General features: G+C 34.7%; 2 protein-coding genes across 3 annotated transcripts in view; one reads left to right on the forward strand and one right to left on the reverse strand.

Annotated features, from left to right (window-relative positions):
• The window catches only part of LOC100651120 (4-coumarate--CoA ligase 1), an 82,040-nt gene extending 66,343 nt beyond the window's left edge, over nt 1–15,697 (reverse strand). The window contains exons 1-2 of one of the 2 annotated variants that reach the window (XM_003394385.4): nt 15,575–15,697; nt 15,326–15,476 (exon numbers count right to left, since the gene is read on the reverse strand). The gene's annotated coding sequence lies outside the window, so the exon portion shown is untranslated. Of the gene's footprint in view, nt 1–4,965; nt 5,140–15,325; nt 15,477–15,574 lie in introns of those variants that run through there. The other variant, XM_020868692.2, reaches the window with a different exon arrangement.
• Nucleotides 15,698–16,066: 369 nt separating this feature from the next.
• LOC100650996 (lachesin) overlaps nt 16,067–18,409 on the forward strand; it is a 527,432-nt gene continuing 525,089 nt past the window's right edge. The window contains exon 1 of the mRNA XM_020862593.2: nt 16,067–16,364. The gene's annotated coding sequence lies outside the window, so the exon portion shown is untranslated. The remainder of the gene's footprint in view (nt 16,365–18,409) is intronic.

Genomic DNA, 18,409 nt, shown 5'->3' on the forward strand with positions numbered 1-18,409 from the left:
ATTTTACAATGTTTAGATTAACTTTCCGCTTCTACACTTGGTTGGGCTTTGCAGATTTATTGGCTTCTTAGTTCCAGTTCCGCTATTCCTGTATAAAATTGTAATTACGCTCCTGTGTTTCAATTCATTTCTGTTTCACAGAATTGTTAACTTCTGATAAACTTTGGGAAACTTGTTCCTAATAAGTAATTCTGCTCTATTGAAAAATAATAAAGGCTAATCAACAATCACCGACTTTAATGGACTTGAAATCGATTTTATTCAAATCAAGGTCCACATTTTGAACAACTTATTCCTATACATGAAACCTTCGTTTTCGAGATATCCTGACGCTAGCATGACTTAATTTTTATTTCATCCGATTTTTTAAATGTATCGTAAATTCGATTGCTACCGTTTATCATTATTTTTATACAGGTCGTTTCCCTTTTGAAATCTTCGTTATTTTTGCGCATAAGGAAACATATACGGGGAGAAAATTATTTGGTTTAGAACGGCGAATATCGTGTTTCGTGTTTCATGTTTTTTTCCTTCAAAGATATCTTGTTTCGACGTTTCAAGTTCATCGACGGTTTGTTTCATAATAACGAGATATTTCTAGCTGACAAGAAATGAACTTTAAACACGTAGATATGTTGATCTTGAAACAACATTGGGTAGACATTTCATGATAATTGCGAGAGAAATAGGAAATTTCCTTATTTTTGCCTAAAATTATTATTATTTTACAAGAAATTCTCGATATAACCTCCGTTATTTTCAAGATATTTTCCTATACGACACACGAATGATTGATCATTTCGTTGCACGTTCGATCATAGTTGGAGAAATGGTGTAGTCGCTGTGCATCTACAGAATGCCTGACGGCTTCTCCATACATTAGCACCATTTCTATTTTTTCTTATTGACCGTACACGTCGACGTGAACGAAACGAACAAGACGAAAGAGTTTTCCACTGCTTTAATTAACACGTTGACTCAATTGTGGTTGCGTTTCGATTCGTGGGATCTTTGTAATCGTTACAAATAGTAACCCCAGAAGTGTCATCAAACAAAGTTGACGATACTTAACAATACAATTTATTGGAATCTCGAAAGCAAGGCCAGTCGAATCCAACATCTCGTGTAAAATAATACAATTTTGGTCAAAGGTAAGAAAATGTTCAATTTCTTACTTTTCAAATTACCACAAAGTTTCTACCAACGTCATCTCAAGGCAGCATGTTTGAAGCCCATTGTTTATCAACTAAAATAATACGATGATAAAAATATGCAAAGAACTATTTTCTCATACATTTTTTTGTATCTGCACAAGTAACGAAGATATATGTATGCTACTAAATATACTAGCTCAAAAACTAGGAACTATGTGTGATTATAATTAGACTATCTATGGAGGACATGCATACGTATCTATGATACGTTATCTTATCTGAAATCTTCTTTCATTATTTGTGCATTGATCTAAGTGGTTACATTTGCGTGTCGCATCCTATAGATATAATATATTTGGTATATGCATGTAGTGGCACATCATTCATAGGACGATTCGAATCGAGAGTGACTCATACTGTTGTTTTGCCTCGGAGTATCAACACCGTTTTCGATAAACAAGATTTAAAAGTAAACAAACTCTGGATAAAACGATATCGTCGCTACGAGCAACCGTCAACAGGAATCGAATTCAAAGTATAAGTAGACGAACCTGCCCTCTAGGAGGATAATTATCCAGTAACGCTATAGCGAGTAGACGATTACGACTATCACAAGTATTCACTTGTCTCGTCATTAAATAAATCAACACGTTTAATATCCACCACATGTACATACATATATAGTTCGTATCGATGATTGCGGAAGAGATGCAAGTGTCATGGATGAAGAAATGAAGCAGACAACGAATCTCCGTCGATCAAATTATAAGCAAAAGAAAATTATGTCCTGATTATTAAACGATAAATTATTTAATCGCGCATTTGTACTGGCCGTTGCATGTACTTTTATTGACACGATGAAGTATCAGGTTTTAATGAGCACCGAGCCAACGCTTCGACTTCCTAGACATTTAACTTGCACAATTTCTGGAAATTTTAACTATCGGAAAAACAGTGAAACTTTGTCGCGCTTCCTACCTTCGGTAATAAAAACGAAACTTTACGTTTAGAATTTGCACGGCGTTAACGGAACGTTTGTTCTTGAGTTCTTGTAAAAGTTTTATGCCCATTCCAGTGCAAAGTGTATATTTCCTTTTCCAATAGTTTAAACGGATTCAAACATAATAAAGTTGTTATCCTAGTTATATGCTGCTATATATTGATTTATTAATTTATTCGCGCATTCAACTTTTAATTATTGAAAAGAAATAAATTTGGTTTGCAAAGTTGTGCCGATCGAGAGAATGGAAATTACCGCGTTCACGTAGATACGTATGCGTTAGAATATGGCGAATGAGAAGAGAAAAAATCGCAGAATCTTAAATGTTATAATAATATATAAGGCGTCTCAGCTAATTTTAATAGGTGGGGGACGATTCGGAGATTTCAATGTCAATATCAGCTGTAGTATTTTGAATACAACGCTATATTTGTTATATCAAAGCTTGGGAAGATGTTGAATTCCGAGTAAAACAGTATTGTGCTTTATTAGTCCCAATACGTTATTGTCGCTACTGAGTCGTTACTTAGGAAGATTTTCCAAGCGTCGATAACCAATTTTCATGAAATTTATTAGCTTACGAAGACATTTGATCCATATTTTATTATATCGGTGATATTCAGGAGGCGAAAACAGCTCTCAAAGTAGGGCTGGAATTTTTCTTAATACCTCGGAAACTCCTTGAAGTACAAAAAAATATTTTATACAAAAATTATTTATTTTTAGTGGCAAATTTAATTACGTAAATTGTTTTTCAAAATGACTACTTATGTAAGCATTACGCCAAAAATTAATATTTTTGCTTTTTTCTTTGCTTGATAGTAGAGGACATTTCAAGATACAACATTTCACCTATATCGTTGCAAGATATTGTATAAATTTGAGTATCAACTTATTGTATAAACTTAACAAATATCTAATCCGAACGACGAAAAGTGTTAATCGCGAGTATTAAAAATTCGTAAAAGTACGAGTATTTTATGAAGTGCTCGGTTTCATAAAGCTACCCAACGTAGCACAACCTCTTAAATCATCCTGTCGACGATGGTAGTAATTATATTTGGATCACTGGCCCGTAACAACGATTTTCCGGCAAGAGGTTTCTAATGAGAGTAGCAAGTAAGTTGGAATTTATATTGCTCAAGTAATCGGAGAAATCTTTGCTTAAATCATTTTATGGTCAAACACATGAAAGTGTTTGATACCTTATATATCTTACATTTTGATAATTCGAGTGGTATAGTTAAGATTCAAGGTGAGATCAAAGAAATAAACGCAGTACAATTTAAAAGCTACTGTTGAAGTATAATAATTGTATCTGAACCTCGCATTCATCTTTCATTTTTCTGTTTTCGCGTGTTCCATCAATGGATTACGAGTAGTAGAAATTTATGCCTATTCTTTCTTATTGACATTATTCATTCTTACATTTCGCAAAAGTATCCCGCACTTTTATTTATTGCAGATTTTTTGCACAAAATACATCGTAAAGTTATTGAAAGCCAAGTATCGATTATGGAATTTATTTAGGTCTTAAATTACAATGTTCGGCAATTGAAAAAATTCATTTTAACCATTTTAACAGGTTCTTAGTTCTTGTTTCTTAGTCTTCTTTCTAATTCATAGTCTTAGTCTCTGTGTGACTTATCCCACTGACTTGCTACAATCTCGTGTCTTCTTGATGGTGAAAGCTTAAAGACTGGTTTCAACCAGTCGAAAAACACTGGTTTCGATCTAAAAATCTAATTTTTAAACGTGTCTTTTGCGACATACAATTTACCCATCGGTACAACTATCCACGACTTATACATACAGGATGTCCCAGCCAAGTTTATCACTTGGAATGACGAAAATGTTTCAGGAACAAGACGAATGGTTTCGAGATGGGTATAACATAACGTGATTAGTTTTTGCGTAAAAGAACGCGTAATGGACATACAAACGTCATGGATGTTACTTCAAATGGGATCGTATATTTTTTAATACATCAATCCATTCAACAGGGCATTCTGTACAAAAAATGTATTAACTTATTTACGTTGAGAAACTATTAGTTTAGCAGACACGTTAACTTTACTTTGTCAAATTCGACGCGTGAAAGACAAAGATAACGTAAACGTAACTATACTGTTTTGCGTATTTTCCGTAAGCTTCCACTTTAATCATTCACTTGCGAAATTTTCGGCCCAAGTCATTTTAACACATTGCTTATTGACAGTCTATTAATGGTCTCTAAAACGCCAGCGTTTATCGACCGATAGCTTATAAATCGGTATTTTGTTGACTTCGGTTACGGGCCGGTAGACTATTAATCCGCTTTTTCTTAAATCTGCCAGAGGCAGTAGTAGAAAAATTGTTAAACACATGCTCGCTCGCGTTGCCAGTAATGATGCTGCTCTACTTGTTTCTTCAAAGTTGTTACAATAATTTTGACCCTCCAAAATGAATCCCAACAACGAAAGTGAGATACTTTTGGATCATTAATCAGAGCATTCGTTCAATCGTCAAGTGCTCGTTGGACATTCGCTTAAACTACCTCTACGATATACTGACTTGGAAAGCTATAATGATACGGATATCCACATGTTCCGTCCGCAGGAACAAAACGTGAGGATTTTCGTAGGCCGCCCAATTTCTTCGCAAAGGTTACTGCGATGCTTTGAGAAGCGCAAAACGACGAGGTGCGGTTTATGGAACATCGTAATCTGCGTCGTTTAAGACGAGTGCCGTTTTACGTATTTCTATATCGAGAGATCGAAGCTGTACAGGAGGAGGGAGAATTGAATCTGATTGATAGCGCAACGAACTTACCTTTTGCCAAAGACAGATGCTCGGTAGCTGGAAATTGGTGTCGTGCAGTACTGCTGCGTCGATGTCTTCGTTGGTTCCTTCTCCTTTCCAAGCAACGTTGCTGTTGTCACGTAAAATAAAAAGCAGGAGGCTCGAACGAAAAGAAAAAATTAAGGTAACAAAAAAAACAAGAGAATTTATTTCTGAATTTACACTGACTGCGATTTTGTTCTGAGCTTCAGCCGTGACTTTCCAAGACTGAAGCTCTTACAATCTTACTCTTGGTGGCATCTGTTTCTTCTTTGTTTGTCATCCCTCAATATCCCCACTATCCTGTAGGCGTACGTGACCGTTGTCACACTTCTAACACATTCGGTGGAAGGATCGTTAGGATACAGATGACTCATTAGGCACTTCGGCGATATACATTGTCGCCAAGGCCGCCACATCTCTATCTCCATCATCGGTCCATCGAAATTTGAAGTATGCCGGTCGTGACACTGTTATCGGTCGACGTGGAATATGGCTCGGAGGAGTAAAAATTATGTGCGTTTGTGCCCGTTTGTAATATTCACTCAAAACACTTATCACTTATGCGCTTATCACTCGGCAAACGAATATTATATGTGTGTGACTTGGTTGACTGTGTTTTAATTTCACCTTCTTTAGTGGTAAAAAATGCAGATTATTCAAAAGAATGTTGTTACGCCACGAGGCTTACCACAGACTGTATTTTCTAACCGTCGCTCGCAGCCCTACAGTGTCGCAGGCAGATCGTCTTATCTGACCGCCGGATCATATACAATGTATCGACGAGCGCATAGTTGTCACCAAGCAGCGAGCTCTCGAAACCTCGAATTTTATCCGTTACGTTTTCCACACAAGAACGGACATACGTGATCATAGGCGCGAACGGTGGCGTGACCCGAGCATAGTGGAGGTCGTCTTCAAAATGAGACAAAGGAATCATCGAAAGACGAACAGTTCCTTCTGACGAATCGAACGTTACGCATCGAGAGGTCTGACGAACAAATTCAAACCGATTACATTGAGTCAATTTTCTGTAATACATTCACCACACTATTGTTAAATATACTATTTTATATTAACCTGTTAATACAGTGTTACATTCAGTTGAACCACCTCTGTTATCTAAACCGAAACAGGGGAACGACTATTAGCGAGAAGTTACGCCTCTCGCTGACGCGTTTTCCTAGCGACCGCGTCTCTCCGCGAACGGTCGTAACAAATGTATTAGCAAAATCGAAAGGAATATCCTAATAGCCTAATTTATAGCCTAATTTCATCCCTCGAATACAGACATTTTACTTGCTATATATCTCCATAGTACACAATTTATTTAGTCAATGATTGAAATTAATATTTATATTTTTGTCTGAACAAGCCGTATTTAACGAGAGTTCATCGATGCCGATTTTCACTGTTTTATTAGTTAGTATAACTCATCATTCCTTAGTTCTGAACATCAACCACCGGCCTTGATCTCTGATTCATTCGCATTTGCTGTGTTTATTTTTATTAACTTGGACTACTTCAAAGAATTGGCGAAAGTAACGGAATTGATATTAATGGGACATTAAAGTATAACATTTATTGCATAATTAAGAACGGATAGTAAATAAAGCACTTAAGAATATTTATGCACGTTTCCCTTCAACTGTCTCCAAATTTGTGATACAGTCGGGCGGGTGATGACACTAAATGCAAAATTTAATGCTTAATCTCTGAAAAAAGGAGAAAAAGTAAATTTAAAAATCCGTCGGGTACCCGTGTATTAATTGCAAGTTTCGGGACATGAAACTTCTGTTTTTGCTTGGGTTTGTATTATTAAATCCAAGGTATACTCCATGAATAGTAATGGCGTAGACGAATTAAAAAGAAACGTCGGTTTAACGTTGGAAGATTTACACAACGCACATAATTTACTACAAGAGACGCATAATAATTTAGTTTAAAGAGCAGACAACATTTCGAACACTTGTTGCATTAATAAAACGATTCTTAAAAAGTACTAATCTTACCCTTATTTTTGAAACTACTCCAATAAAGTAGAGAATAAAGGAAATTAATAGGACAGACCTATGTAGCGGAAGTCAGGTTATAACGCATATATAATAGCAATGATAGAAAGCAAATCATGGCATTGCCTATATTTAATAATACAAACGTGAACAGAAACAAAAGTTTGATACCTCGGAAGCTGATGAATTTCCAAACTTATTTTTTTTCAAAGTGGAATTTTAAATGAATAAACGTTATTCTTTTCACTCGGTCGATTGTACCATCATTTTCGGGAGATTGTATTTTCGACGTGTCATCCGATATTTTATTCTTATTCGCGATATTAGACGAAATTATGGATTATTTAATGAAAATTCAGCGGTGAACGTTGACTATGAAAAGTGATAATATGTAAATTACACGGTTCGAGAATGATGGCACGAGGAACGATTAAAACGACAATGGTGAATACTGTAGATAAAAGAAGAAAGCTAAAGATACATAGCTTATTTTCCAAACTAATTTTCTAGCTTTGAGAATTATCGCGAACCGTGTTAAACACGTATGTAGCTACTTTCCTGAGATTAAAACCCATTTGCATCACGAAGCGGGGTATTTCGCGAATAATGCCTGGCCTGTATTACCAACTTACATATTACGAATCGCGGAATAATCCGCGGGCAGGGACTGACCGATCTCTTAGGACAGAAACAGTTTCTGAATGGGACGTTTGCTATTGTTAGACGACGAGCCTGGAAACCCCCCTTGTTCTCGGGGAAAGCAACGAAAACCTGTCAACAGCTAGACTCTAGACACTCTGCGGACATGGCCAGGTATTTTCTAACCGGTGTAACAACGCCCACCGGGGTCTAGTGCAACAAATCAGTTACGAGCCGGACGGGCCGCTTGAAAATGCAGGAAACCTCCAGAGTCCGATCCTCGAGGGTTCTTAAGCGTCGAAGTGTCGCGCCTCGTTTACATTTCCGATGCCTTCCCACGCCGCTGCAATTGCTTGGATTGATGTCTCGATTGTCTAGATTTGGCCAAACTCGTGACACTGTATGGAAAACAGTTTCTCTTTTCCACACTTTTGTCATTCCGGAGACGGCAGAGGGAAACTTCCCTTAAAAGAGACGCCCGTTCCAACCGAAAATCTATCGCAAATTTCAAACTCTCGCGTAAATCAAATTGTCATCTAAGTCTGACTTTAAATTTCATTTTCAATCCAACTACCTGAAATCCCTCTTAAATTCCGTAGTGTCGTTAGAATTTGTCAAATTTGAAACGAAGAAATGCAACCTTGGTTTTCTACTCCATTTTGCAACAAAAACGGATTTTTGAAACAATTGGGTTCAAAGTTGTGAAGAAACGAACCCAGGTAGACCATTTTTTACAAAGTTATAGTAGTTTAGATACTGACTGATTTTCCGGTCACGATTTAATGATTCTTTAATTTTATGACATGGTGTATATGTTGAATGATAAATAGTATAATATTAAACATATTGGTTTTTAACTCGGAGACTAAAGCCATGCAGCGGTTATACAGACAGTCGATAGCTTTTTTTAAATTACACCAAACGACTTGAGCCTTTTTTAGAAGCTAGAAGGATTAGTTTGTTAAATAATGCGTAAAAGAAATGTCGAGCAAATTATCTAGCAAAGTATCTAGGAATGGCGATTACAGTAGCAAAAATCACCTTGTATATCCTTTTTATTCGAGCCTGTAGTGAAAATTTAAAAAGCACGTTTTGTAGATTTATGCCAGTTGTGACAAGCATCGAAAGATGTAGGAATCTTAACTTTAATTTGTTTAAAAATTAATTTTTAAATATCTTGGATTTATTACCGTTATAGGGTGAGAGACGCGAAAAGCATTAGCTCATAGCAATGTTATTCGATGAAATTTTCAACGTGTATATATTCTGATACAGGTGTTTAACATTTGTTATTTCAATTTTTATTACAAGCCCAAATAAACAAGTTGTGCAAGATGAACTTTACTATTTTCTTTTCCATATTTCAAAATTTCTTTTAGATATCACCTCGTGAGCTGACCCTTCCAGATTCTCAAAAAGGCTGAGGTCGTTTGGTTCAATTTCAAGAAAGTTATTCTATTCTAAACGGTGTACGAATACTAGTCTAACTATGTATAGAAACAAGTTATTCAGAGTGTTGACTTTCGCAGTATATTTCAAGGTCGATGAGATCGGCGAGGTCAGCCTTATTCGAATTTATACTAAATAATTACTGAATTGAGGAATTCAGAAAGGGTAGTCGCTATATATATATATATATATATACTGGCGGAAGCAGCAACGGAACAGTTTGCTGTTTCAGGGTTGTTTGAGCGCTCGATAACGAAAACTAAACAGAAAGGGAAGGAAGAAGGCTGTTCGGCGGCGACGTAACGCGAGAAAACTGAAGAAAGCGTCGGGCGACACGACTCACCGGAACGGGAGCGGCTGTGTTTGCAGAGTTAAGTGACACTAATTGAAAGTTCAATGTCGGCATATTGGTTATAGGCATCGAACACACAATGTCGGGTAAACAGGCGCAGGTAATTCAATCTCGGTCCAACGAGGATCTAATTCGTCCGACGCCTGACTACACAGACCAAATCCTACCTTACATTTCCTCGCGTCGTTAATCGCTTGCGATCCAAAATAATTTTTTTTTTTTTCATACAGAACAGTGAGTATAATTTTTACAGGGATTCATTGCTTGAATTATATTGAAAATGAATACAGTGTACAAGGTGTTTGAAAAAGTCGGGACCAGATTTATACTACGTATTCGTGAGTTCAAGTGGGTAACAAGAGTTGACGTTTTTTGGCATGTAATTGGAGTAACGTGTTTATACGAAGATGTTAATATGATGTTTTTAAATTTTTGCAATCTTCCTCGTCCAGTTGGTGATAAACCTAACGTTTCACATTGGGCCCCCCTGTTTTATACAGAATTGGACTTGCATCACTTTCATAATAAATCTGTGGTGGCACTCGAACACGGAAATTTCCAACGGCTTCGCGACACAAAGCGCTATGCCTTCAAAGCGTAAGGTCGACAAGCCTAACGTACCATCGATATCCCTACGGTTCTTTCGCCGAATATTCGGAAGAATGGCATTCGAACTTCTAATAAACGCGCGCGTAGTGGGGATATCGAGGGGCAACAAAGGAAAGAATTTGTTTGGTTTTAAATCAAAAGCTGCGAAGTGCGAAAGATTAAGCGAAGCAAACACAATTAGAGAAACGAGTGGTCGACTCTTGATAGGTCAGTGTTAAGCGTTATTTGTTATTAATCGTTGTTAATCGTTAATCGTGGTTAGTCGTTATTTGTTGTTAATTGTTAGGAGTTTAATAAACGTTATTGTTGAAAATCAAGAGTATTTCTTGTGGGCACCTTCACCGACGATCATCTCAAATCATTATGCCATTTTATTTATCAACGAAATTTCAATTGATTAAAAGAAACGGACATTTTAAGATTTCAATTATAAACTGTTTATAAATGAAAAGTTTGCGTTAAATCGTATGTAAATTTGTCGTTTTTCCCATTTTTCTGTATTTAATTCTGTATAACGAGTCTTAAAAACGACTTTCCTCGAAGTTTTTGAACATTTATAATTCTTCGATAAACCATTTTCGGACGCAATATTACACGTACTTCTTTTACCTACTTGACCTCATTAACACATAAGTTTGTCCCGATCTGTTCAGACGCGCTGTACATACACCCCTCGTCAAAAAGATAACCCAGGTGTGTTATCTTTAATTTCTCAATGACGCATATAAAGTTTTTCGCCTGTAACGTATAATATCAAAACATTATGAGCTCAGAATATGCGGTTCGTTGAAAATAATTAAAAATATTATGAGGTTTACGAAATGATAACACGCTCTGCTAATATGTTTAGAAATTGCTCAGTAGTTCATGATCTATCAATGAGTAAAGATTATAGCATAATATTATATAAATTTGTAAGCATGTGGGGTTAGGTTGGGTTGAGTTTGAAAAAAACAAATTCTTGAACTAAAACAGCAACAGTTACCGGTAGCAAAAATATCGAAAGTAATAAGATGAAGTCGCAGAGTAATAGACAATTTTTTAAAAAATGTTGAAGATCATGGCAAAAAGAAAAGTACCGGTCGGGCGTCATCGTTATCCGATCGTGATAAGCGAGCAATTTTGCGTGTAGTTTCCAACTCGCAGTTAACAACGAAGCAGATAATGGAAAAATCTAGTGTTAGCGCCAGTGTTTCAAGTGTCCGTCGAGTTCTACTATCCTGCAAAGATATTAAGAGGCTAAAATTGAAAAAGAAACCTTCGTTAACAACGAAACACAAAGTAGAACGTTTACGCTTTGCAAATGAAAGAATACATTGGAAAAAGTAATGGACAAGGGTACTATTTTCAGATGAAAAAGATTCAACTTGGATGTTCCTGTTGGGTTAAATTATTATTTTCATGACGTAAGAAAAGAGACAATGTCAGCAATTCGACGACAAATAGGAGGAGCCAGCGTAATGGTTTGGGCCGGCATCGGTTATTTCGACAAGACTAGTATCAAGTGCATCGTTGGGAGAATGGATAGTGTCCGATATATAAATTTAATCAAAGAACAAATAAATAATCATACAGAACGTATTTCTGGACCTGTTACATCTTTCAACAAGATAATGCACCTGTACACACATTAAGATTGGTGCAATCATACTTTAATGAAAATACTATATCTATTTTGCTGTGGCCTGCACGCTCTCCCGAAACTTAATATTATTGAAAATAACTGGACAGAACTTGTTCACGGCGTATACGCGAATGGAAAGCAGCATCAACACGTACAAGAATTAAAAAATTCAATTATAAATTAAAATGCAATAGAAGTAATAGAAAATTAAAGGGGGTGTACCCATTATTAAATAAGTATATATGTTTGATAAGTAATTACTGTTAGTTACAATTTATGTTGATTATTATTTTCTTATTGTACATGTATTATCATTTCGTTCTTAAAATAAAACAATTTTTTTTGTTGCACACTAAACCTCATAAGATTTTTAATTATTTTCAACGCATATCCCGAGCTCATAATGTTTTCACATTAAACGTTACAGACGAAAAACTTTGCACGCGTCATTGAGAAATTAAAGATAGTATACCTGGGTTATTTTTTGGCGAACAGTGTATAAACGAAATATTATGTATGTCGTGTAAATCGAAAGGGAAATAAGATATTTATAAAGAAATATTGCAAGCGTGTATAATAACTTTGCTGTTTGATAGTCGAAACAACTTAATAAAAGTATACATTTTTGTAAAACTAATATAATTGTACTCTATTGGCCACGAGACCAATTGTTGTGATAATTGTCGTGAAACTGAAATGATATTTTTAGAAAATATTTGTATGCATTTGATAAATATTAAGGCATATTAGGTCACGCGTTCGTTGGTTTCCTTATACCAGATGAAAATAGAAAATTATCTCTTGGGGATCTTTTCCATCTAGCTTTTTATTCTAATTTTTTAAAACTCCGATGGTAACAACTCCCATTGTTCTAAACTTAACTCTCACAAAAACCGCATTACTTATGGGATAACCCTATTTTATTCGCAGGTTTATATTCGCCATTTAAAGAGTCATCGTTTCTCGGAGTTATTAATGGAGAACAGTTAATTAAGATGTTAATTCCATTAAATTACTTCTTAGATACAGCTGTAGGACAAATTCTCGGTACTAATCTTAATTTTCATCTATGTGTGTAACAAGTTGTCGTGTACTCTAGCTACATTTCTGAAAACAGGCATATTCAGGAATTTTCTTGTTTCCACGGACACAATAATTTAGCTGCCACATCTTTACGTTTCTTTCTGAGTACTGCTACACCTTCGTACCTTTTCTACATTACTATTTCATTTACACTGCTTAATTTCGCAACAGTAAAGTCGCAACTACTTTAAAAGTATAAATTAACACGTTTTTTTTTTTATGCAACCTTGCAATAATCGAAGGCAAAATTGATATACAGAATACAAGACAATGTACATACAGGGTGTTTCAGTAAACGTAATACAATCGGCAACAGGGTGATTCTATGTGAAAAAATAAGTGGAAACTAGCTAGACTTTGAAACTTTACCAAGTATACTTAAACTTGGTTAAATATCAACTAGGTATAACTAAACAATCATCTGGAGGTTATTAAATAAGTCAAAAATGTAAAATGATCTTTTTTCCGTTTAAGGTTTCATTTTCAAGCAAATAAATTTCGAATATGTTTAATTAAGAATTGCTCTGATACAATTTCAAATTTATTTTTGTCGAAACCAAAATATCTCGTAAAAACAAAGTATTCTTATTACTTATTATTATTTATTTACTTATTTTCTTATTTTCGCGCGTTGTTGAACCTTCTGTCGATTATTTACTCCTGTTCAGTTCGGAATTAGCCACGTTTATATATACTTGAAAGAATAAAAGATGTCAGTGAATAAGGTAAGAAATGGCCATATCTGAACCTCCTTACGAACGAAAAGATATTATTAACATTTATTTGAAATATGATGGGAAAGTCGAAAACAATGAATGCAAAGATGAGGAGGTGACAGCAGTCAAACTTAGCCATATTTTACACTTAATTCTCATTTTCTCTAAATTTTGATTCAACTACGGAATAATGCATTCATTTAAAACGAGATAATAATTCTTCAGAAATTCTGCTGATAAATCAATTGAAGTTTGAAATAGAGCAAATCTAAACTACCACCAGATTGTTGCTACGTGAGAACAATAGCCAACAACTGTTCGATTTCAAACTTTAATCGATTTACCAGCAGAATTTCTAAATTATTTCGCAAATAGATTAGTATCTGAAGAAAATGAAGATTATCTTTCCTATGTTCACACTCATTTCTTCAATTTTTCCATCACATTTCGGATAAATATTAATAACATTTTTTCTTTCTTGAGCGGTGCTCTTAAATGTGCTACGAGAACTTTTAATTCGCAAGAAAGTCCAACAATGGCCTCTTTTTAACATCCTCCTTTCCAAACTCGATTTTCTCGGAAACGAAGCGTCACATGAAAACTTTTATTCTATTTTCGTCTTATATTTTGTCGTAGAAACCCTCCGTACCCAATTGTACCGCAAGTTACGTATCACCCTATATATGTGAAAAAAAAACGGCTATTTCTTCTTCGATCGTGGAAATTTTTCGTCCTTTCCGACAAACCGCTCATTTACTGTATCAATGACATAACTGAAAAATCACGATTTTAGAGAAAACGAGTTTGAAATATCATCGTTTAAAGTTCATTTACGAAACAGTTCTAATAGGAAGTTTTTTTCCTTACCAATATAAAAGCGACAAATTTTGAGATCGTTATTGTAACAAATTGGTTAATAGCTTACAGATTAATAATTAGTAAGAGATTATTCTAGATGCGAAAATAAGCGAACAATGTAACATTATTTTCAAAAGATAACGTTTGAACGTGTTTAGTTGAGAATAATCCTGCTGCGCTTACTTGATCAATTTTCAAATATCATTCTCGGAAACGAAGCGTTTTGCGAAGAAATTTTGTTTTACACTTTCCATTTTCCATTTCCTGCTCAGACCGGAATTAGCCTAGTTCAGATATATTTGGCAAATTTTCGAACTCGATTTTCTCGAAATTTTCTCTATGTTTTAAATGAAAAAAATTTACTTTATATTTCTGATTTCTATTTTTATGCAGAATCACCCTCACCTCATTTGTACCATTAATATCGAGATCCCCTATATATGTACAGACATTGATTAATGTAAATATTTAAAAGGGTAAGAAAAGGTTTAAAAAATTGTAAAAGAATTATAAAGATATTTTAAACTTGCTTGGAATTTTAAGCATATCATTATTACGTAATATGTTATAAATATATCGCTACTTGTTCAAACTGTAATTAATAGCTCCTGCATTTATATATTTTAAACATTCTTTGTGTTGGCGTAATTCTTATATTTTAATTCATGCTTTAATATTTCAATATTCGTTGTCAATAATATTATATTACTGATAATAATACTTCTATCTCAACGTTTTGATATCTTACTGTTCTTAACATCTGTGTTAGATCGACTTAAAAATCAAAGTGTGTATAAGCGAATCGCGAATGATAAGATCCACTTAGCTTGTCCACGTCTCTACGTGTACAGGTAAATGTAAATTCATTGTACAAATAATCCACAATTCGTTAAATTCCAATTATTTAACATTTATCTTATGCTTTAATTCGCCTTTGTTTATAAACATCTATACGCTAAGTAAATTAAAATTGTTGTAATATTATTATGTTAAACGGCAACAAACATACCTGTATCGTTATTAGACCCCGTTGTTATTATTTAACATGTGAATAAGCGTGAATAAAGGAAGACATTTTGTTGAATGCAACACATGATTCCGCTATGGCGTAATAATATTCTACTGTTCCATATTTTGTTACTTTTACAGTCCAAGTTAATCTATTATAAATAAGCAAAGAATTATAACACACAAAAAGACGATTAGTTGCATTTTATATGCAGTTTAACTCTCGATTTACTTTCCACTTTTCACTTACTTCACGTTTCACAGACCGGCAAGACGTGCGCGAACGAGTCGACTAACGTTCATTTACGTAACGACTCGAAATACGTTCATAAACGCATCGCACTCAAAAGTTGCACTGTGCCGACCAATCGGGCGACGTGAAATAGTTAATCTCGACAGATTCTAATGTAATACGAGGTTATCTATTTAGAAAAGGAAACAAGATAACAACAATATGTAATATTTCCGTCAATTTTAAGTTTACACATGGATATGACCTAATATAAATCTAGTTAATAATACTTTAAATGTAATAATAATAACATTTAATTATAACGATTTAATTTAATAATAATAATAACGACAGTTTAATAAATGTAATAATAATTTACGAATACGTTACCCAATCGCAGTTAAACAATTTGTTCACAATCGTACATGTAATATTATGTTAGATACCAATATGATGAACTATTTCACATCGCCCGATTGGTCAGCATAGTGCAGTCATTTGAAAATACGCGTTAAGGACGTTAACCGTCAAACAAAGAGGAAGAGTTGCGTGTATCTGTCTGTCCATGTGTGCACGAAGAGTAAAAAAAAGAACGTGATTGAGAGTGAATTGAGAGTTAAATTGTGTATAAAATGTAACAAACTGTCGTTTTATCTAATATAGTTATCTAGTTTTATGGATTAGGTTAAGCTAGCCCTATTTAAAAATAGTTCGTGATAATAGTCAGTGAAGGGATAGTGGAATACTATTGCATCATGGCGCGATTACGTGTTACTACCAGGAGGATTTTTTGCTGTATCCGCACTCTGTAAGTTCACATATTTATTATTTGAAAACAGATGCACAGATTACTGTTACGTTCGCTATTATTTGTGTCTGACTATTGATGTCTCGAACTGTTCGGGCAGGATGCGGATTACAGAAACTGACTTGAAAATCCATTTCTTAACAAAATTTCAATCGATTAAAATAAACCGATATCTTAAGATTTAAATTATTAATTGTTTATAAACAAAAACACAATGAAGTAAATTTCTCGTTTCTTAAATTAAACAAAAAATGGATTTATCCCATTTTTTTAAATAAATTGTCCATTGACAAGAGCTGTAGGTAATATACACAACAATGGCGACCAACTTCCTTTGGATATATTTCATCTGACTTAGTATTCGAATCATTATATCTAATTTTAGCGAATCACTATACAATATCTTTAACAATGAATGCGTTTGTGAAATTTACATAGCACTGTGATAGAAAGGATAAAATGCGTAAATTGCAGTTATACAAGTACAAAATTAGCAAATAATTATTCTGTAACAGTAATATCATAGTATATGTAAAATGGATATATATAGTTGTATAAAACAACTAATTGTCAGCTTCTTTTAAATCTTATTTATTTGAAACGAGATTTCTAAAAATGACAGAAATTGAATTAATTTATAAGCTATGTTGTTTCCAAGTATGTTATTCACACGCGTACAATCTTTCTTTAGTTTGCAATGCTGCGATGTATAGAAATGAGTTTCGTATAGATACAATAGCAACTCTAAAAAAAATGGCTTGACAATTTCACCTCTAAATGGGACAGTTCGTTACAAAAACGACACGCGCGTATAGATTGGCGCACGAACGAAGGTTTTAGCCCAGTCCAGTAATTTTCTGGTCGGCTTAATCGTACCTGAAACCACTTTGGCAACGTTACTCGCACATGCGTATACAAGCGTAACGTTGGAAAGAGATGTGGGTAGTCGGAAGCCACCGTGATATAGTGGAAGAACGGAGGGAGATCCGATCAACAACAATAAGAGAATAAGAGTAGAGTGGAAGAAATATCGAAAGAGCTACGAAAATAGAGCACGCGAGAAAGAGAAAGAGCGGTTCATATGCGTATGAGAGAGAAAGAGAGTGCAGGAAGAAATAGAAAGGGGGAATAAAATTCCACGAGTGGAACACAGACGCACCAGGTCAGGAAGAGGTGAAGAAAGAGAGAGGGAAATAGACCAATATAAGCTGTTAGCTTGCAGCTGTTTGTGCAAACATTATCCAGAACCACGTTCTACGTTTCGTCCCTTTGACAACAGGACTACAAACAGAGGCTAGTATCACGTGGTTGCGGGTCATGGAGATATGTTTCCCAGTTTCTATCCCTTTCCCTTCAATGCGAATTTACACGTGCAACTGAGTATCTTTTGAAGTGCTCAATTCGACCATATCGAAATCAGCGATTTCGGAATGACGAATATTTTCAAAAAAAAGCTACAGCAAATTATGTAATTCTTCGATGACTCTTATTTTATATTCATCTTTCCTCCACCTTTCAACTTTGTTTCTCGACCGCTACGATACTGTCAAATTTTATAACGAGAACTATCTGGTTGCAATATTTAAAATTTTCAGAATATTTATACTTTCTGCACGCTCGGCTGCCTAGTTTCTGGCAATGTGAAATTTGATATTGATCAGCATAGTTAGGTAATAGTTTCCTCCCTCGCTAGGAAGTAACTTCTCAATCGAGCAATAACTGTTTATCGAAGGTATTTTCTATTGAAGAGATATTATCGCGAAGAAAAGAAAAGCAAATTGACCTTTATGATTCGTAGTTAATAAAATTTCGACTTTAATTACTTTAAGTGAACAAAAAGACACCAAAAGAAAATATACAAAAATAGGACCACATTGAGTAAGCGGGGGACGAAAATAAATCTAAAGTTTTTACATTTTTCCCCATTATGTAACGTTAATTTTTCAACGAAACGAGATAAAGGAATACTTGAGCGATACAAGGGTTTTATAAAAATTTTAACCTAAAAACGTAGAGAAGCAATCATTTTATACAAAAAATTTATT

This window comes from Bombus terrestris, chromosome 17, assembly GCF_910591885.1.
Source record: "Bombus terrestris chromosome 17, iyBomTerr1.2, whole genome shotgun sequence".
In the NCBI taxonomy this organism is placed as follows: Eukaryota; Metazoa; Arthropoda; class Insecta; order Hymenoptera; family Apidae; genus Bombus; species Bombus terrestris.